The sequence below is a fragment of the Pteropus medius genome, unplaced genomic scaffold, assembly GCF_902729225.1.
Source record: "Pteropus medius unplaced genomic scaffold, Ma_sr-lr_union100, whole genome shotgun sequence".
Lineage (NCBI taxonomy): Eukaryota > Metazoa > Chordata > Mammalia > Chiroptera > Pteropodidae > Pteropus > Pteropus medius.
Genome location: NW_024349797.1, coordinates 601872 through 619625, shown reverse-complemented (window position 1 = coordinate 619625; position 17754 = coordinate 601872). Strand labels below are relative to the sequence as shown.

General features: G+C 37.0%; 1 protein-coding gene across 15 annotated transcripts in view; it reads right to left on the bottom strand.

Annotated features, from left to right (window-relative positions):
- The window catches only part of SIPA1L1 (signal induced proliferation associated 1 like 1), a 321896-nt gene that overhangs the window by 244131 nt on the left and 60011 nt on the right, over positions 1-17754 (bottom strand). For 13 of the 15 annotated variants that reach the window (XM_039883686.1, XM_039883681.1, XM_039883680.1 and 10 more), the window contains one exon: positions 5708-5767. The exons of 1 other annotated variant lie outside the window; for it this stretch is intronic. The gene's annotated coding sequence lies outside the window, so the exon portion shown is untranslated. Of the gene's footprint in view, positions 1-5707; positions 5768-10384; positions 10407-17754 lie in introns of those variants that run through there. One more of the 15 variants, XM_039883684.1, reaches the window with a different exon arrangement.

Genomic DNA, 17754 nt, shown 5'->3' with positions numbered 1-17754 from the left:
CAGCAAATACAGCATGATCCCAGTTTTGCTTTTAAAATATATACATGGTTACACAGAACAACAAAAATGAAAGAAAACTATTAAAATGTTAGCAGTCCTAAAGAATATATGACCCAGTTTCTTCTAAAATAAATTATATAAAAAAGAAGAGGGAAGGGAAAATGATACAGATTAAGAAAGATTTAAAAGAGATGAATGCTGTGTGTTAATGCTTGGTTCCTGATTCCAACAAACTAACTGTAAAAGAACAATTTAGAGATAATGAAGGAAACTAAACATGGACCAAATGACTAATTAGTAAATAATACTTTAAAATAATCATCAACTTAAATTAAGATTAATAATATTGTGACAAATTTTTCAGATCATTATTTGTTCAAAATGCTTAAGTATTTACAGGTTAAATGGTATAATGGTATGATACCTCTGGGCTGTGCTTTAAAACTTAAGATAGACAGCAGGAAGACGATAGACGGAACAAAAATGACAAAATGTCTATAAGTGCTGAAGCTAGGTGATGTATTCTCTATACTTCTGTGTACATTTGAAAAATCTCAAAAATAAAAAAGTAAAAATGCTACCAGGGACAGTTGCCTCTAGGTGGAGGAGACTGAGTCATCTGGTGGAAGCTGGGTGATTTTTTTACATTGACCTTGTGCCTTTTAGACATATCAAGATTTTATACAACAAATGCAAATTATTATGGTTACTTAGAGAAACCATGTTCCTCTTTTAGTAACGTATTGATTGATCTTTCAATGCCCATTTCCAACGATGCCACCTCCATGGATTTAATTCTCCCTTTATAGATGCCTCAATGCATTTTATTTCCACTAAAGGCCTTATTATATTGGGTCATTTATTATAATTTTTAATGATGTCTTATCTCCTGTTCTAGAAAAACAGCTCCATTACAAGGGGCATTTCTTTTTTGTATTTCTATCCTAGTCAATACTAAGCAAAAAAGCTCTCTCTGTATAATAGGTGTCAAATAGTTATTTACTTAATTGAATTAACTTTTCCACTAATAAATCCAGGGAGGAAATAAGTGGCAACAGAAGTAGAATATCTTACTTCTTGTAACTATAAAAGCTTTAAGGCTAGAACATTTCCAGAGGCCCCTGTACAAAGACCAATACCCATCGAATGCTACCTAGTCGATTTCTCAAACCATTTATTTTCCAATTGACTGGGGAAAAAAAATACATCAGTCAGTAGCAGAAAAGGGTCATTTACTGAATTAAGTTATAGACTTAAAAAAAAAAAAGACTCTCTGAAAAGAAAATCAAAGTCCATTAGATCTTCAGCTACCATTCATTATTTAGCCTACTGAAGACTCATCCAGAGTACCCATCAGTCCATTTTTATCAAGAAAACCATTATGGGGCAAACACAGAGCTACCCATGTTCTGAGACAAACAATGGTTCGGGAAATAGCCCCTGCTCCGAAGAGGCTGATGCCACGTGGAAGGGCTGCAGGCCCACATCTCTCGTGTTTTCCTTATCATCGACTCATTGGAGACCTTGGTACATTTTGTGCAGATGTGGGCAGTAGCTTTCTTCAAACCTATTCCTCTCTACATTCTCTTGCTTAAAATTCATTTCCAAAAAAACACAATGAAATCTCCTCCCTGGGGCACCAAGACCTCCAAAACATGGCATATTGGACTTGCCTACACATGAGACTTCACCTACAATATGGCCTTAATTTTGCATGCGTGATTTTGATGAAAGCCACTCAAATACCAGTGAAGATATGTATAACTTCCTTTTACATGTAAAATATGCTTTGGTATTGACAAACATTAAAATAAAGTCCAGGTTTTAAAATAAAACCCCCACCACGAAGTTCCCCAAGCCCTTTGAGAAATGTTAGTGTATCATGAACTGGCAGATGCAGGCTACCCCCAAGTTTCATCTCTAGTCGCCCCCTGTGATCTGCTCCCAAAATCCAGGTCCTCAAAAATACCACACACCCAAGGCAGGTAGGAGCAGGAGGGGATGAGGCAGAGCTCTGCACAATTCTCACCGTGACCTTCACCCACATTTGCACACACAGTTCACATTCTTGCTTCTCTATTTTCTGATTCCTTATTTTAGGCTTTTGTTCAAATCACTCCTATTTGCAAATTTTAATTAGACAGTCAAGAAATTGGGTCACATGGTATCATTACAAAGAATCATCTGTACACATCCTGGGCCCCAAAAATGACCAGATATGTACTAAGAAATAAGGCACTCCTCTAAGAACTTAATTCAATTTCTATTACCATGCATTCTGTTCGGCACTAGACTGAGTTTAAATGAGGCAACCCTGTTTAAAGTGGACATCTGTACTCTTCTGTTCTGAAGAACATAAAGGCAAGAAGTCGGTGAGAATAAGTTGTTCTCATTGAAGAGAAAAAGGGTATGACAGCATTAGTAAATATGAAGGGGTGATAACACAGTTCTACAGGCTGGTAAAAATGTTTGCTAGGCCGAAGGATTGCATATAATTTTCTTTTTTAAGAACAAAAAAGGCTTTGAATAATAAATAAGCGTAACGAAATAATTCTGAGGTGACCTCAAGGCATGCCAAACTCAATTCCAATTAGTCATGGACAAAGATAAAAGGAAAACTCTGCAGTCATCCCTTTTGCTGCAAATTTTTAATACATTCATATTATAGTTAACACGTAGTTCATAAAATTTCATCTGGCATTTATCTTAAAAAGTTGTCTCTATTTTGTACCCTCGGTGCCACCGTGAAACTTCAACTTAGGTTGTCCCAAAGAATCTAATAAAGTCTACTCAAGGTGAACATTTGAGTTATTTTCTTTTTAGAGTTAATATATTCAAAATCCTATTATTAGTTAATCTACTGTATTCGTCACTAGACTACGTTTAAAGAGAAAACTGTATTAGATGTGAACAGCTGTTCTCTTATGTTTTAATTTAAGGAAGAAATAATTTGTCAGAATAATGAGGAAAAAAGAGAGTGTGTCCCATCAGTGGACATGAGGGTCAGATCACAGTTCCACAGGCTGGATGGCCAGGGAGGAAAAGCTTTCCAGGCTTCCGTTTTTTAACTGACCTCTGAATCTGCCACAGTCATTCTATGTCCAGGCCACCGGAAGGCATTATGATTATTAGGATTCTTGCTAACACTACATATAACACAAATCTAGGAGATATACGAACATGCATTTTCTTCTTTTCTTTTTTCACTTACTGAATGGTTGAAACTTCCCAGAAAACACCAAAAAGTATATATTTACTTTTGTTTATTATATCAGCAAACCATTAGTCTAAGTAAATGTGACTCGTGTTATTCTTTTTATTTTCAAGAAAAGAATAAATTTTTTTAAGAAAAAAATTCTTAAAATTTCCTCAATGACTCTCCCATTAAAATAAGCAGCCTGGGATGCAATAACCAAACTGAAATAAGAGAAAATTTTTAAAATGTCTCATCTACCTATGAGTACATAATTGTCTATATAAAAAAGAGAAAATCCAAAGCAAAAATTCTTGAGAAAATCATTCTCATTTTTTAATGAATAAAGCACATAAGTTAGTCAGAGATCATTATCCATTAACATCACTCTATGTTTCTTGCTAGATGTTTACAAAGAATAAAGCAATTTAAAAAATTTTTGAAAGGAGTAAAAAGTGTGCTTTCCTTAATTCAATTTTATATTCTAGAACAATGTTACTCAAAAAATAAAACAATAAAAAGGTGTAAGTAAGTGTGATTTAATAAGATACATATAGAACTACATAGAAAGTATAAGGTTTTGTGTTTTTTTTTTTTTTTTTTTGTCTTTTTGCTTTCTTTTGGAGGGAGAGAATTGTTTTGGGTATCTTTTCAGAAGAGAAAGAGCACTTAGGAAAGAAGTACGTATTTAGAATGCCAAGGGAAGAGTCATGCCACCAGCAGGTCTGGAAAACTATTCAACCGTGGCCCGCTTGTCTGTTGCCTGATAGGGCTGGGCAAGTAGGAATGCCTAAAAGAATCTCCCACCCGATCTAACATATCTACAGTACTAGCATCACCAGATATTACCACCATTTAAAAGAAGTGATTTAAGTGCCCAGGGGTTCAGGTTATTAACTAAGCAACTCAAAAGACAAGGTAATGCTGCTACAACATAAAAGCTAAACAAGCATGGCCTTGTAATAATCCTAAAACTTGAGAGGCCTCTGCTAAAAACTGTCACATTGAAGTATATCAACCAGGAGCTAATATTTAAGCGTTTAAAATACTATAAGATACACAGAAACTGTACTGAAAGCGCCCATTTCTATAGTATACAGGTTCTCAGGAGGGGAAAAAAAAGTCAATCCTGAAAATAACTTAGAAGTTTGAGGTGAAAACCAGAGGGTGCTCAACAACATGCACTGATTTTTTTCTTTCCTGAACTACCTGAGCTATGGCCACCTTCATGGAGCATGCCTGCAGGCTGCTTGCTCACCACTAAGGAATTCCTGATGGTTCCAAAGGTACTACACTCTCAAATACAGTTTTTCAGCTGTGTTGCTAATAAAAAATGTGGGCTTTTCAAGTAGCAAAAAATTATAGAGATCCAAAATTCTTTCTTAGATTCCACCTCTATTAAAAGAAGAATGATGCTGGATATGCTCAAATGAATGCTACCAGTGAAGTGTCCTAATGTACTTTAAAAACATTTTCAGAGATAATCATTCTCTAATTCTCTTACTGAAATTCAAGGAAGATCAGAAATAGCGAGGCTTTGAAAGCCCTGCTCCAATTACCCAGTGGGCTTCAGAAAAGAAGCCTTAAACTCTACACAAAAGTTTGCAGGGGTGAGATGCTCAGATAACCTTGAGTGTCCTTGATAGGATGCAGCTATTCCAGAAGAGCTGACTCCTTAGGCAACTGGCTTCTGCTTCTGATAAAGCAGCAGATAAGAAAAATCCCAAGGTCTTTGTTTCAGCATCTGGCTGATATGAAAGTTAAATACAAAGTAACAAATGAAATGAAACCTACACAACCCCAAACCACTTGTTTTATCCGAATTTAAGAGTTTAGCATATTACAGCATTTTCAGTCTATAGAAAAGTCTCCACTTCCAAGAAACAGCTATTTTTCTCAATAAGAATATCTTTTGACAACTGATTAAAATGTCTGAGACATGTCCACTAAAACATCAGGATAGGCCTAGGGTGAGACTGGGTGGGTGTCTCCCCAGCAGTAACCAAGGGCAATCACTCCAAGATCAATGGTAAATGGCAGTCAAACAGTAGATCATCCAACCACCTCTATTTTGCAGGATAAACATGGCATTCCAAGTTATACACTAATGCATCAGGGTTAACAAGATTCTTATTTAGAACATGAGTTGAGGTATAAACTCCCATCAAATTTTAAGAAACACATGTAAGTTTTTTTGAAATGTTATTTAATATGGAACAGAAACATAAGTACGTAACAAAAAACCTTCATCTTATTAAGTAGCCAGAAAAATACCTGAACTATTTTATCTATAAAGATGACTACTAAAAACCACACGGGAGTTCCCCGCTTCTCCGTTTCCACTTATGCCTCTCAGCAGTAAAACAACAAATGAGGAAGAACCAATGGGGAAAACTACAGAGTCTACGTTTGCTAAATCAAAATATTGCTATAAGTAGCACATCTTCTAAGAATGAACACTTGAGTGACATTCTCTTCCCCCAACACAACTTTGTGACTAATCCAGCAACTCACCTTTTGCCACTTCAGTTAGTAAATCTTCCTTGAGTCCAACTTGAGGTATTCTCTCAAAGCCTAGATTAAAAGAAGTATGAACTTTAATATAATAAGCTTATCTTCAAATTTTTAAAAACATACAACTGTATCTCACAATAATAAGGGGGAAAAATCACTGTTACAAATCAAGTCACAATTGTGACATATATTTTACCTCTAAAACCCTCTTTAATTTATAATCTACGTGCATTTCAACATGCTTTTAAGCCGACTAATAGCCACTACCACTTAAAACAACAAATTCTTAAACCTGACTATTCAGTCTCTAGACAGAAAGCTGACCCAGGTCCTCACCCCCACATAATCTAATCAAGAAGTCTGGGAAGAAACCCAGGATTCTGGCTAAAGCCCACCCCACCCCCCAACAAGGTGATTTTAATGTAGTCAGCCCATCACCTGCCTATGGGAACCACTGTTCCAAACCAGTATACCTCAGGGGATATCTTTCAATGTCTGGAGATATTTTTGATTGTCAGTTGGGAAAAAGGTATGCATTTAATGGGCAGAAGCCAGAAATGCTGCTAGCCATTGTACAATGATCAGCACAGCCCCCAACTACAAAGAATTATCTGGCTCAAAATGTCAGAGTGGTAAGGTTGAGAAATCCTGTTCGAAAGCAACCAACCGTGCTGATGATTTAGAAATTCTACAGTTCTCATACTGGTCACTTCAGATAGGCTGTAAATTCCCACTACAATTATACACATTTCCTGTGACTGCTAAGCTTATTATTAGTTAAAAGAATGCACCGACATGCCCAATATTGATAATTTACAGTACATGTAGGGGGTGGAAATGGTGTACATGGTAGAGGCTTTGTTCATCCCTCTTGCAACCAAATCAAAGTTGTGACAGAAACACAGAACAAAGAGCAAGCAAAGTCACCTGGAATCTAGATGAACAGAAGCACTACAACTAGAAAGAGAAATAATTAATCAATCTGCAATGGTAGAAGGTAGGAGGCGCCGTGTCTGCGAGCAGACTTTTGTAGAACCCAGTGGGCTGCGCAAGAGGCACGAGGCAACTTATTGGGGGGACACTGAGTTGTGAGAGTGAGGACCGGAAGTGAGGCTCTCTCCTGAGCAGAAGTGCCAGTGGTACCCATTGTTCTTTTGTTGAGCCCTCCTCTTCCCAGTGTGCAGGCGCAGTGTCACCAGAGCTGAGATGTCATCAAACTGGGTAAGAGGTTGCTCCACCCAGCGGGTTCCCTGAAACTCCTCCTCCCCCAACTCACAGCCCTACCCAAGCCACATCCAGGTGTGTCCCTGGTGAGTCCTGTGCTCCTTGCTGAGCAGCGCCAAGACTCAGACTAGTGGCAGCTGGCCACGGTTTCTGGCGTCGCCTCTTGAGACAACTATGAGCACAGCACCTGTGCATTGCTTACTGAATCTTAACAGGTGGCCCTGGAGGGGCGCAGGCTGGAGCTAAACTTGGCCTGAAGCTGAACCCCTCTCAGGACTGTGCCACTGGACACCTACTACACAAAGCCACACTAACAAGACTAGGAAAATTAGTAGCTTTACTTAGTACATAGAAACAGACACAGAAAGGCAGCCAAAATGGGAAGACAAAGAATCAGAAACCCTATGAGAGAAACAGAACAGAGATCCAGGAATAATGGAGTCAAGCAATCTAACATATGCAGAGTTCAAAACACTGGTTATAAAGATGCTCAATGAACTTATGGGAAGTGTGAATGAATTCAGTGAGAACTTTAACAAAGAGATAAAAAACGTAAAAATGGAAGTGGAAATTATAAACTTATAAAATGAAATTATCAACCAGTCAGAAAGGAAGAACACATTATCTGAGATGAAGAGTATATTAGAGGGAATAAATAGAGTGGATAAAGAAAAGGATCAAACCACCAATATAAAGGATGGAGAAGCCAAGGACATTCAATCAGAACAGCAAGAAAAAAGAAGCCAAGACTATAATAATAATTTAAGGAGCCAATGGGACACAATTAAATGTAAAAATATCTATGTCTTAGGTACCTGAAGGAAAACAAGAAACTGAAGAACTATTTGAAGAAATAATGATGGAAAACTTCCCTAACCTGGTGAAGGAAATAGACATACAATGCAAGGAAGCTCAGAAAGTCCCAAAAAAAGATGAACTCAAAGAAGCCCATGTCAAGACACATCATAATTAAAATGTTAAATGTTCAACACAAAGAGAGAATCTTAAAAGCGACAAGAGAAAAACAGTTAGTTACCTACAAGGGAGCACCCATAAGACTGGCAACTGATTTCTCAAAAGAAACTGTGCACGACAGAAAGGCTTGGCACAAACTATTCAACGTGATGAAAACCCAGGATCTACAACTAAGAATGCTTGATTCAGCAAAGCTATCATTTAGAGTTGAAGGAGAGATAAAGAGCTTCTAGACAAAAATAAGCTAAAGGAATTTATCAACACCAAGCCAGTATTACAGGAAATGTTGAAGGGACTTCTTTAAGAGGAAAAAACATGTTTTAAAAACAGGAATATAGAATGGTAATAACTACATTCCTATCAACAAGTACCTCAAATGGAAAAGAATTAAGTGCTCCAATTAAAAGATAGAGTGGCTGAATGGATAAGAAAACAAGACCCCTACATATACTGCCTACAAGAGACTCACTTTGGATTAAAAGACACACACAGACTAAAAGGAAGGGGATGGAAGAAGGTATTGCCTTGATGGACCTAGAGGGTATTATGCTGAATGAAATAAGTCATATAAAAGACAAATATCGCATGATTTCAAGTACATGTGGAATTTAAAGAACAAAATAAACAACAAAAGAACAACAAAAACAGAAATAAACTCATAGATACAGAGAATATTTTGAGGGCTACTAGATGGGAGGGGAATTGGGGAGACTATGAAAAAGGGCAAAGTGATTAAGAAGTACAAATGGATAGTTACAAAATATTCATGGAGATATAAAGTGTAGCAGAAGGAAAATAGTTAATAATGTAATAAATATGTAAGGGGGAAGAGGGGTACTATATTTAGTGGGGTGATCACTTTGTGGGTTATATAGATCTCTAATCACTATGTTGTACAACTAAAACTAATATATTATTGTATGCCAACTATAATTGAAAAATACTCATTGAATTGTACAGTGTAAATACAAGCAACTAATTATCTATTATATTTCAATAAAGCCAGAAAAAAATAATTTACAGTACATGTACCTATTCTAAAAATATTAAAATAAATCAGACTATACATGTCCATAAGAGCTTCCAAGAAACTGATTTTTTAATTTTTGCTGAGGTGAAACACTATTTCAAACTACATTAACTCCCAAACATATAAGACACGAAAGCTAAGACGAGCCAGAAGAACCAGAACTTAAGTCTCACAGACACTCCCAATTCCTTGTGAGGACAAGAGGGGAAGTTCCTCTTCCCAGCCTGTCGCCTTAGAGATTAGGACTCCCATCTTTTATTCAGCCAAATAAAAAGGTACTTCAAAACTTACTTGAACTGCATTCAAAGTGAGATTTTAGAGGCCTACTATGTCCCCTCATTATGATCTTACGTAACGCATTATGGTCTTACGTGGCGCATGATGATCTTACGTAACACAGCGGAGCGGAGCTTGAGAAGACCTTGCAACAGGTCTTTTCTTCTCTACCATAACCAAATGGGATAAACGTCAGAAGAAAACTTTGGGGAAAAGAAACCTATAGAGAATTTTCTGATAACAAAACTTGTGGATTTTACATCATTAGCCTACAGGTTGCACCCATGGAATGGGTTAAGGAACTTGTAATACTCAAAATACATACTTTGTTTTGTTAATCATAATTAATGAGCTATAACTAGCTAATTACATATATTAGACATACCTGAGAGCTGATTTGCACTAGTAATCCATGTAGGTACACGAACAGACAAGCCAATTCTAAACTCAAATAAAAAGATATCATTGCTGAACACGCTTAGAAAGATTTCATCAGAATCACATCATTCAAACTGGACAACTTTTCTATGACATGGCATATGGGCTTATATTCTAATTATAGACTGATTTCTTCCTTTCAGTCCTCTGCACTATAAAGGAAGTACCCAAGTAATCACACTTAAGCACAAGCACCCCAAGAGGCAAGCGCCTGGGTAGGTGGTGGACAGTGAGTAGACTGGTACTCATATTCCAAAGCACTAGGGGACTGGCAGTCCAGGAAGAACATGTGGCAGGGACGGGGCTCCAATCTGGAGCTCCCTACCCAGTCTCCAGGCCCTTTGTACTTGCCACGTCATTAGGAAGCTTTACTGAATGACATGCTTTTCCAAAAGTAGGGCTAATGTACACTCTAGATTCAAGATGCCTATTTGATCACATCACACCTCCACCACAGAAAGAAGACAACTGGTGAAGGCGGCCTCAGACAAAAGCTGGAAAAATAATGACCTGATCAATGACTTCTTAATACCCATCAATGGCTAAGAGAACAAAACAAAGTAATTTTTGCTTTACGAAGCAAAGTAATGGTGGGGCTTTCAGGCCTTCCTTTCTTTCTACAAAAAGAGGCCCAAAAATTACTAAGAAACTTCAGAAATATCAGTGCACAATATGAAATCTAACCCCTACCTCCATTTTTCTAGATTTAAATTGGTCTTTAAATAAAAACTCACCATAAAACTTCAAAACATAAACACTTCATTTTTCCTCTCTCAGCAGTAAAATATATTCTGTTCCAAAAAAGAAAAGTTGCTCAATTTCCTGTCGAAAGCAATCCGGAGAAGGCCACCTACACTGTATAAGCAGCAAGAAAAAAAAATAACAAAATGCTGAAGAGAAGCCTGTACGTGTGGGTGTAAATAAGTGCAATGTAACTGCCACTCTGGGTTTTTAAAAGCTTTTTTTCCTTGATTCTTCTGATAAATATGAAAATTAGTGTAACTGCTAAAGAGAAGTTTGTCCTTCAACCCATCTAAGGAAAACAAGCCCCATGATGGACTTCAGTTCCACCAAAGGAGGAAAGGTATGGGGTCGGGGTGAGGGGCAATTCAAGGCCTTTAACCCATGATTTTCTATACTGAGGGGAAAAGACAGATTTTATCAAATGCGCAACTTACATGGAATGTTCTCAGAGAGAGAAGGCTTCTCTGACAACTTAATCTTCTCCCCATAGCTACCCTACCCATTATCCTAAATCACATAAATTTTTTAGAGTAGGACCAGCTTGGCCCCAATATGCTAATTCTAAACCTTTAGGGGCTAATCATTCACAAAAGCAGGCATGGTTCGACTAGATTATGGATTAGGATAGCATCACATCACAAATTCCCCTTACCCTGCTTATACTTTCTGCAAACTCTAAATTCTACGAGCCCAATACTTTTTACTAAAACTCTACTGAAACTTGCTCAGTACTGAGGTAGATGCAGTATGGTGAAAAATGAGGGCAAGAAAGCCTAACAGCTCACGAGCGAACTGAGGAGAAAAGACCAGCATAACAAGTAAGTTAAAATTAAATGCAATATTATCACTGAATTGTAACACAGTAAAGCGCCGTATTTTTGTAAACTATACTTTCTTATTAAAAGCAGCAGTTTGTCACAAAGGCAAAATAGAGAACGAATGTATTAATGAGGTGATGGTAAATATTTAAAACCAGCATACCAAAAGCCAAATCAAGATATAACAGGAAGTCACACTGATAAGGCAGGTGCCAAGACAAGACAGCACCCCTTAAATCTTACAAATGATTTGTTTGATAAGCAAAGGACTCTGAGCTACTAAATCAACTAACAGAAGGGAGGTTGTTGTTTTGCTTTGCCTAATAATCTCAGACCAACTTATAAAAAAAAGTTGCCAAACTAGCACAAATAACATTATTACTCTGAACCATTTGAAGAGAAAGTAGCCAACATCATGGACCATCTATCACCCTTACAGAGTTTAGTGAGTAGCTTCTATACATAAAGACTCTGTCTTATAAAACTACAATAATTATGACCATCCAGATCCAGAAATTAACACTGATATAGCACCATCACCTAATCCACAGATCTTTTCCTATTATCCCAATAATGTTCATTTTACTAAAAAGATCCACTACAGGATCTCGAACTGCACTTATCTCAGTCTATTTCAATCTAAAATTCCTTAGACTTTCCTTGACTTTCATGACTTTGACCATTTTGAAGATTTCAGGCCAGTTTTATAGGATGTTCCTTAATTAGGGTTTGTCTGATACTTCCTTATAACTAGATTCAAATTACGAATTTTCAGCAGGAATACCACAGAAGAGTGACTCTCATCGTATCTGATCAGGTGGTAGGTGGTACACTGTTTGAATTTTTTCTCCCCTAACTAGTAATGTGAACTTACACCACTTGCTTGATTAAGGTGATAGCTGTCAGATTTCTCTACTATAAATAAAGTTTACTCTTTTTCCCTTTATAATTAATTTTTTTCCCTGACTAGTAATGAGGTGATACTTTTAGACTATATAAATATCCTATTTCTCAACAACCTTCCACACAATACTTTTAGTGGCCATTTATAATTCTTGGCCGAATTAATTACTCGATGATAGCTGCCAAAAAGTGATTTTCTAGTCTGATGATTCCTACTATTTTAGTGGGGAAAAAAATTTAGAAACCAAGAACTGAGTATGCTAATTGCAACTGGCTGTCACTGTTCCTAGGTCACTTAAGTGAACAGAAGCACAGAGACATATGCACACACCCTACTTCTTTATTTCTTTCTATAGCTATCTATGTATACTAAAAACCATGGGGTCATACGGATATCCTGAATTCCAATCCAGTACCACAGAGTTCATTCTAGTTTTCACCTTTCCCTTCTCTATAATAGTAAACCTGGCTCCCACTAATCTCCATTTATTTCCTTATTAGATTCATGCCCTTGTACCATGTCATATCACGTGTTATTCCTACCTCTGATCCAGCATCAGAAAAGCCTGTTCTAACTAAAGGATCAGGAAGGCAGAAGCCTAGACAGACATTTTAGATAAAAACAACTCTACTCCAGCCAAGTCCCACAGAAAAAAATTGCAACCTACACCCACCCCCATTAGCAAAGGCCAAGTGAAGAGCCAAGAGTTCTCCACTCACCTGGCTGTGATGAAGCATCTTATTAGAGATGATATAACAAGACAGCATTTTTACATAGCCCAAATAGGCACAGCTAAAACAGTTTACAGATATACTCATTTTAAGAAGCAAGAGAACACTGAACATAAAATTCGAGACAGTGGTCGCCTCCAGAGGGAGGCAGGAAGATAGGATCGTAGAGAAACACACAGTAGCTTCAATTTGTGCTTAGCACTTGCAGGTTCTCACTGGTCACATTCTAGTCCTCAGTGAGAACCTTCAAGTGCTAAGCACAAATTCCTTGACATACAAGGTCATTAGTAGAGTCTCAATTTCACACCTGTAATGATTTGAGGCCTGAAAAGGTTAAGCACGTTGCCTATGGTCACAGCACTAATAAGCAAGAACACAGATGCAAACCCAGGTCTGACTTGAATCCTCTTCCTACGATGTGCTCTCCCGGTCTTCAAACAGAAAAAAAGGAGACAGGCAGGAGAAATGGAGTTATGATTCTAAGGGTAAGATTCCATCTGTGCCTCTGAACCATTTCCAGAATGGTTTTTAAGGTATGGGCAAGTCTAAGCCCAAAACTAGGTGGGTAAAAATCTTCCCGAAAGCAGAGAAAGGGGGTAGAGGCACAGATCTGGACCACACTTGAGAATACAAGAGCACTATGGACACTCGTTTAGCCAGTGTTTCTATCACCTTCCACAGGGCACAAATTTTGGTTCGATTCAGTCACTAAACAAAACCTCTGAGAAGGCCCTGGTAAAATCTTATTACTAATTGTTCTTTTGTTTTGAAATCTGGGGACAGGAGAGAGAAGACCAGCAACCCATTCATGAAATTCCAAGCACAGCCTAAATATGGTGAAACTATAAACCACTTAGCACATAGTACGAAACATGAAACTAGTGACAAAATGTTGAGCTCTTGTAAAGAATTTATATAATGGGATACAAAAGGCAGAACAACGATATTTCTCTGAAGGAAAGACGAGACATCCTGGGAACTTTAAATAGCCCTCTACTACCTGGGGGGAGTTTTAAAACTAGTAAAGCCCATAAAAAAGATCGACCTCCATAAAAATAAATAAATAAAAGCAAAAAGAGTGTGTGTCTTCACAAAAAGTCAGAAATAACCACGTTCTAACCACATTTCTGGTAGAAATATCTTCAGTCTATTAAAGTCATTAATAACAACTCACACCACCTGGAAAAGTCTCATCATGAGCACTAATGATGCTGCGATCACAGTTCATGCTTTCCAGTCTCTCTTTAAAATGGAATAAGTTTTTCCATTGGTCCTTTCCAAGAGGTGGAGTATAAATTAAATCAGAAATAATTTTAAGCCTAGCCTTCCCCACAACCAAAAAAAAAAAAATTTGCTAAGCTCTATCTTCCCTCTCCTGTCAACCTTTCTTTTCAAAAAGAGGAAAAATCTAGACCTAGGCTACAGACCAAAGAAAAGGCTACAGAACCAAAGAAATAAAATGACGTGCAAGATGATGCAAAAATAATTTCAAAATTCATGCAAACATCATATGGTAGCCTAAAACTGCCTACAGTAGATAAAGGATAAAAAAAAGTAAAATCATACTGTAAATTCAATAAGCATGAGAGGCACACACACAAAAAATAAACCTTTCAAGATAAAAAGGGAAAGCATTTATTTTTTTTTTAACTTTTTACTTTCATTATGAAAAGAATCAGGTTGAAATCAGCATGTGGCATTAAAAAAAAAAACAAGAAGTTCTCCTAAGGAATTTCTGAATAAAGATAAGCTGAATAAATTAACCCATAGGCACTTGTTTCTTTCATCCTACTGTACTAAGCTTGCATGATCACAAGACGAGCAGTAATTATCCTTAAAAGTTAAAGGAGAATAGCCCAGCTTTAAAAGAAATTTAAAATCTAAAAAATAAAGAAGAAAAAATGTATTACATTAATATCAAAAAAAGGGGAAACCCTGAAACATTGTAAAGAGTTTCACTGTAAATTCCCAGATAATGAATTTTGGGTAAAAGTCAATATGGCTATTTGAAAAATAAATCCTCCAAAACTAATCTGATTTACTGGTATTGAAACAACTCACTTATTAAGGGACTGCAAGACTCATGTTTCTTAACTTCATAGATTTGACAACTCATGAAGACCCAAGAAAAATGTTCTACCCAGAAAAAATACATACCAGTGGTTGTTTAATCCTGAATTGTACAAATACTTCTTAGTCTTCCTTTCCCTATAACTCTAAGCATAAAAGTTTTACACAGAGAGTCAAGCAAATAAAGTGTCTGGAAAAAGGCTGAAGTGATAACAAGAGAAGCAAGTCCTTTTGTGGGCTTATTAGCTTCATCTTCAGGCTTTTCCATCTCCATTAATGTCACCTCTATCTATCCATTTACTTAAGCCAACATCTAGGATTCATTCTCCATTCGTTCTTTCACATCCCATATCCATTCTGTCAAGACCCATTACGTCTAACTCCTGAAGACGATCTTGAATCCTTCACTCATCTCCATCTCCGCTGTCACCTCACTGGTCCAAGTCACTACTACTGCTCAACTAGACAGATCCTCATTAGTCTCCTTTGTATCCATGATCATTTTCCACAGAGTATTCATGCTGACTTTCTAAAAGGTTAAACAACATACTATAATTCCCCTGCTGAAAGCCCTCCAATGGCTTTCCATGTCTCGAGATGTTAAATGTGAAGGATGTAAGATTTCACCTTTATTTCAAGCTAGTAACTTAGCCTGCCACTGTTTTATGGATACTGGCAAAAGACAAGAGCCTCTCGGGTCAGAGAAAAAGGACTTCATTACCCATAGCAACAGCAGTAGCCAGAGTATCAGCATTTTTTGGTACCAGTCCCTTAAGTCCCAATTCCTACCACACAAAGAGGTGACACAAAGAGGATAAGATGGCACCTGCACAGCAGTGGGCTGTGTTACAGGAGAATAACCCTGAGCCTAATAAACTCAAATCTTTTATAATGGGCAGTAAGCCTGTCTAACTTTTACCCCAAAAAGAGACATGGTCATTATTAAAACTAGACAATAAATGTGCCTGATCTTTGCTCTGGAGGGAGAAACTCTATCTTCCAAGGTTGTTCACTATACAAAGCATTCTTGAAAAGCCAGAGCAGAACAAAGGTAGTCAGTGTAGAAACAAAAGACACGTGGAAAATTGTGTCTCAACATTAGAATAATTTTTTACCATGTCTACAAGGCCGCATATATTCTCTTCAATTTCATGTGGAACCCCTGTCTCCCCAGCTTACTATGCTCTATCTAGCTCCACTGACCATCTTTGATGTCCCCAAATTAGTCAAGCTCTTTTCCACCCCAGGGCCTTTAACTGTGCTGGTACTTTTGTCTGAAGTGCTCTTTCCCTAGCTTAGATGTCACTTCGTCAGAAAAACCTTCCCTCGTCAATCTATGTAAGACCCTACACTGTTTATTTTCTTATCAGTTTGCTCACTCAACCATTCATTCGATAAACACTTGTTGAGCACATACTATGTATCAATCATTATTACTGTAGGTAAAATAATTACCTTATCTACGTGTTTATTTCTTTATTGACAGTCTTCCTTGAGGTCTAGAAACCTTGTCTTTACATTCACCCACAAAGGCCTAGAACTTAAAATTGCACCCTCAGTAAAACTCTGTTGAATAAATAAAAAACTATCATAACACTAAATACCAAAATATTTCCAGGTCTATATGGAAAAGAAGCATAGCACTCAACAAAAAGCATGGAAGTAGGAACTAGAATTTAGGAATTCAAACCCTAGAGTCATCATTGAGTGGTACCTGAGCTACTTTGTTAAGTTTTCGGTAAAATGAAGAAAATTCCTCTTCTGCCTAACTCGCAAGATTACTATAAGAATGAAATGGTGGAATCTATTTGGCGGCCCTTGCAATGTTAAACATAATTTAAAACCAGTAACAAATTGATAGTAACAGTCATGAGATAGACATTTATTTAATAAGGATATACTAGGCCACTACTATGAGGCTGGCCCCATTATGAAAACCATAAAAATATATAACTTAAAATGAACTTAGAAAATGTTTAGTTCTTAAATAAACTCAAAAAGGAATAGTTTTTCCCCTTTAAATACTCTTTGGACATGCTCTAAAAACTTTCATATAAAACGTGAGTCACCTTTATCTGTTCCTAATCCCAGAATATTAAATATATATATAAATATATTTAATAATATATATATTTAATATATACATTTAATACACACACACACACACACACACACACACACACACACACACTTTGGTTACTTAAATTATTTTTAAGCAAGCCATTCAAATACCAGTTTAGAAAAATTTCAGACTATATTTACACCCTTGAATGTCAATCTCCAAAACAGGAATTTTAGTCTTCTGACAAAAGTTATGGTTCTATTAATTTTATCTCCTTTTACTAACTTCAACTAAAACCGAACACAGTCTCTTCACTGCAAGGAGTGTGTGTGTGTGTGTGTGTGTGTGTGTGTGTGTGTGTGCGTGTGGTGAAGGGAGCATAAGCTTCGAATTAGATTAAAAAGAGCAGCGTCAGAGTCCATGCACCATGTGTCCAACAGGAGGAAATACAGTGATCACACTGAGGTGTATGCTGAGCACTGGCCACCACACTGCAAAAAGGGACAGTCAACTCAGACAAGCCACACAGCTCGCATGAGCTCACCAACGAACTCATCTTCTATAACTTCACAATAAAATTACTCAGACTTTAAAAAGGGTATTCCTCCTGTGACATAAAATAAGTATAAACTGATAAAAATGACAAAACTATGCAATATTTATTAAAAAGGAAATGAAGTGGAATATGATAATAGTATGATTAAGATTGCTGTTATATAACACTTTCCAAATTCCATATACATACATATATAACTAACAGCATGTACACTGTGCT